Genomic DNA, 5,298 nt, shown 5'->3' with positions numbered 1-5,298 from the left:
TCATAATAAAAACATATGAATGATCCTAGTGCATTAGTCCGCTTGATTTTGATAGGATCATTCGATCGATCGAACATCCAATCGATCGAACATATATATATATATAACGAGCTAATGAGTTGGGTAAACAAGCCCGGTCGATTTTAAACAAGTTGAGCTCGCAAGCTTTTATCGAGTTTTCTCGAGCAAGTCGGGTATATATCATTTATTAATCGAGTGGTTTTCTACAACAACAACCGGGTTTGTATAATATCGAGTTCGAGTTTGAGTCGAGTTAAACCGAGCGGATATCGAGCGGGTTGTCGAACATACTTGTTTATTTACGGCGCTAGTGGCAGATGAAGACTTAACACCCTCGGCAAGGCAGCTGCCAATGCCATGTCTGACCATTTCAGAATTTCGTAAGATTTGAGTTCTTTATCATATAAGGGTAGAACATCTACATCATGTGAAGGGAATGGTTAGAAATATCAAGCACTGTCGTCGTTAAATTGGACTTGGTCACCTAGGTGTGAATTGACCGGGCGTCAGTGGTGGAGAGTTTCACCCGGCACCCCCAACCCCAACTTCTTCGAACCCCACCAGTTCCATATATATATATATATACATTGTAGACAAGTTTATAGCTGACCCCTCCAATGGCAAGCAAAAGCTCTAGTCTTTCATGGCTTCTCCTCATCAATACTCTCGCCTGCACTCTCCTTGTTGGTCACTCAGCTTCTCAGAATGACCGAAAGGTAAATATATATCTCTATAGGCTCATCTCATATATATATATATATATATATATATAAGCGATCTTATATATAATTATCCACTTTATTCACGGCCAAATCTCTCTAAAAAATTGGCCTTCTTCTTCATGTGGGATGATATAACAGGTTTCATTTTCTGCCTATGATATTGTGAATGCAGGCTTATATTGTGTACATGGGCAACAGGCAGTTGGATGAGGCTTCCACATCATCCCTTCACACAAGCATGCTACAAGAAGTCATTGGCAGGTTATAAAAGCATTCTTGAATTTTTTTAATTGCCCATAAGACAGATTGGGTGTAGATTTGGATATACATGTCATGTTTTTTATTGGTCTGATATAGACAATATCAAAATAAAAAATTGGGAAAATTACATTTTAGCCCCCCAAAGTTTTGGGCGATTTTCAATTCGACTACTAATGTTTCAATTTTTGCAATGCACCCCCCCAAACTTGCAAATTTTTTTCAATTCGACCACTGTCATCCCAAAATTCCCATATTGCCCCTAATTTTTAATTTTTTATAAAAAAAAAAAAAAAATTGGGAGTGCAAAAATGGCCAAATGGCCAAAGGGGGTGGCTACGGCTACCCCGAATATTTTTTTAAAAAAGTTTATTTATAAAAAATAAAAAATAAAAAAATTAGGGGCAATATGAGAATTTTGGGATGATATTGGTCAAATTGAAAAAAAATTTGCAAGTTTGAGGGGGTGCATTGCAAAAATTGAAACATTGGTGGTCGAATTGAAAATCGCCCCAAACTTTAGGGGGGTAAAGTGTACTTTTCCCTAAAAAATTTGTCCCTCTATTTGTCCCAAAAGAAACTCTAAATGTGCCTTCATAGTTAATTTGTTAGCTTTAAATCAACATAAAAAATAAATAAAAATTTGGGTATACGTGTAGTAATTATAAGGACCATCATAATTATTAAGGGATTTGGAATGCGTCAAGCCGTTTAACATGTCAAATTTATATGCCTGCACTGCAGTATTGGACCCGAATCTTTAATCCATAGCTACATGAGGAGTTTCAATGGATTTGCAGCGGAGTTAACGGAGCAAGAAGCTCAAAAAATAGCGGGTTGGTGGACCTAATCTCTCCCCCCATGTTTTGTATATGTACAACAAAAATTGTAAATTGCAACATTAATCATGAATATATAGGAATGGATGGCGTGGTGTCTGTTTTTCCTAGCGAACAACAAAGTCTTCAAACAACAAGGTCATAGGACTTTCTTGGCTTTTCAGAACAAATTCCTAGAAGACTTATTGAAAGTGACCTATTGAAAGTGTTTGACAGTGGAATTTGGCCGGAGTCAAAAAGCTTTAGTGACGAAGGATTTGGTCCACCACCTACCAAATGGAAGGGCACCTGCACCAATTTCACTTGCAACAAGTACGTATTTATCTTCACAACAATTTCAGGTGCAAACACGCACACACAGTCAAAAAGCACAACTAATTAACAAATGTGGCTACACTTACACTTGTGCAGTAAAATCATTGGAGCACAATATTACCGTAGCAGTAGATCATTTACCGAAGATGATATTTTATCTCCTAGAGATATCAGTGGTCATGGTACACATACAGCATCAACAGCAGCTGGGAATTTAGTTAGCGGGGCAAGCCTACTGGGGTATGGGTTGGGAACAGCACGAGGAGGAGTTCCATCAGCACGTATTGCTGTCTACAAAATATGTTGGTCCATTGCCGATTCCTGTTCAGATGCCGACATTCTTAAAGCATTTGATGATGCCATTGATGATGGCGTTGATATAATATCTCTTTCCATCGCTAGCAAAATTGCTCGGCCCTATTTTGAAGATCCAATAGCCATTGGTTCCTTTCATGCTATGAGTAAAGGAATATTAACATCAATGGCTGCTGGTAACGAAGGTCCAGGTGTAGCAACCATCACAAACTTTTCGCCATGGTCTCTCTCTGTGGCTGCAAGTACCATAGACCGAAAGTTCACCACTAAGATCCAATTAGGTAACAACAAGATCTATGAGGTAATTATAAAGTCCTGCCCCGTGTTGTGTCCTATATATATCCAACCATTTTCTTAAGCTCGTTGAAATTTACGTGCATAGAATTAGAACTACCAATTAATTTGTAGAATTTCTTTACTCCATGTGTAGGGAATTTCAATTAATACATTTGACCTCAAGAATGAAACATATCCAATAATTTATGGTGGAGATGCACCAAACACTACGGGAGGTTTCCAGGGCTTCGTTTCCAGGTAACGACAATTTTCTTTCGAATAAGCTTTAACTACTTTTTGATGTATACATGGACAAAGAGAATAAGTTTAACCATTTGCTTTTGTTTGCATATATAAATCTTTGAAACTAGCGGGTGAAATATTAATATTCCCTGTGTTTCAGAATATATATATAGTAGTACTAATTGTACGTAGACACATTTATACATGATAGTTAAAGAGTACTAAAGTGGAACCTATTGCTACATTAACGCAGGTTCTGCAGTATAGAAGGTTCGCTGGATGAAAATTTGGTTAAGGGTAAAATTGTACTTTGCGATGGCCTGGATACTGGGGAAGTGGCATTTGTAGCTGGTGCAGCGGGTACTGTGATGCTAGGCCCAGCCAAGCTAAGAGCTTCAAAGACTTTTCCCTTGCCTGCATCTTACCTTGACTCACAGGATGGTAGCAAGGTGTACTCGTACATAAAATCGGCTAGGTATTATTCTAATCTATAATATCTTTAAAATGAAAGAAGTTCACAAAACATTCTAATCCTAACCAACATACACAATTTACAGAAGCCCAACCGTAACTATTCTTAAGAGTGAGGAGGGTACTGATACATTTTCTCCATACATAGCCTCCTTCTCATCAAGGGGCCCAAGTCCAGCTACTTTCAACATTCTCAAGGTAATAGTCATATTTATATTTGCGCTTTTGTATTACTTATAATCTCATTGAGACCTGTTTTAATGTTGTTGTAGCCGGATTTAGCTGCTCCTGGCGTCAACATCCTAGCGGCATGGTCTCCACTTTTCCCAATTACAAAAATGATTGGTGATGACAGATTGTTGCCATACAATATAGACTCCGGAACATCAATGGCTTGCCCACATGCTACAGGGGCAGCTGCCTACATCAAATCATTTCACCCCACAAGTTCACTTGCCGCTATCAAATCGGCCCTTATGACTACTGGTAATTTCTATCTAAATTATATAATTTTAATGCATGTATGCAGACCATAACCATGATTAACTAATTTCAATTTGGTGTATTTCTTGCAGCTACTCCCATGAGTGCTGAAAAGAACCTAGAGGCTGAATTTGCGTATGGTGCAGGCAATATAAATCCTCTTAAGGCACCAAATCCTAGTTTAATATATGATATTGATGCACTTGACTACATAAAATATTTGTGTAGCCAAGGATATAATACTAGGTTATTAGAACTTGTTACTAGGGACAATAGTAGCTGTTCTGAAGCCACTAATGGAAGGGTCTTCGATCTAAACTATCCTTCATTTGCCCTATCCACACCGCCCTCGGAATCTATTAGTCATGTTTTCAATCGGACCGTCACCAATGTGGGATCACCAACGTCTACGTATAAAGCTATTGTGACCACCCCACTTGGACTTGCAATCAAAGTGAACCCTACAGTTCTATCATTCACATCTCTTGGACAAAAGCTATCGTTTGTGCTCATGATTGAAGGAACATTAATAGATAAATTTATTGCCTCTGCTGATTTAGTATGGGATGATGGTACCTTCCAGGTGAGGAGCCCCCTCATTCTGTCTGTTGAATGATCCATGACATTCTATGCTACATGTATTACATTAATAATTGAAGGAATATGCAAATAAAATGAAAGTATTGGCGGAACATGGAGGAAAATGATTGTAATTATTTGAGCCTTTGCTTTAGTTCTACACTGCTTTGTATAGTGTACCAAATAAAGATTTTAGCTTTAATTTAATTAGCTTATAACCCGGATTATGTGCAGTTTTTTTAATTAGAATTTAATTTCAAAAATATTTTATATTATAAGAAATGTTTTTATATATTACAAATTAATCTTTTATGTATTAATATATTTGTAATTTATCTTAGTAAAACTATCACTTCAATTCACTAAATTCAATTTTTTTTCAAACATCATATGATCTCTAAGAAATAAAATGACGGATAAATTTGCACAGATTAAAAAAAATAAAATTAAGCCTCGTGAATTAGAATATCTAGAGAGGTATCTATTGATTAAGTAAAGCAAATTCAAGGGGAAAGTTAATTTACACCGTGTGATATGTCACTTGTATTGCAATGTTAGACTTAAATTATCAAAAGTTGTAATGTGTGTATTATATATATATTTTCAGTACCTTTTAATTTCACCACTACCATTAGGTTTTGTGTTAGCTCAGACGCCTAACAAGTGAAATGTTTCTTACACCTCTATGAAATTTATAAAATAAAAATTTAGCCTTCATTAAAAAATTATTGGGTGAAATTACACTTAAGCCCCTGAAATATACTCTCATTTGCATT

At 36.6% G+C, this 5,298-nt stretch overlaps 1 pseudogene; it reads left to right on the top strand.

The window, feature by feature from the left end:
• Positions 1-638: 638 nt before the first annotated feature.
• LOC132167454 (cucumisin-like) lies at positions 639-4,682 on the top strand (annotated as a pseudogene).
• The last annotated feature ends 616 nt before the right edge of the window (positions 4,683-5,298 follow it).

The sequence above is a fragment of the Corylus avellana genome, chromosome ca1, assembly GCF_901000735.1.
Source record: "Corylus avellana chromosome ca1, CavTom2PMs-1.0".
NCBI classification, from domain to species: domain Eukaryota; kingdom Viridiplantae; phylum Streptophyta; class Magnoliopsida; order Fagales; family Betulaceae; genus Corylus; species Corylus avellana.
Note: the sequence above shows the minus strand (reverse complement) of the source record. Positions and strands in the feature narration are given on the sequence as shown.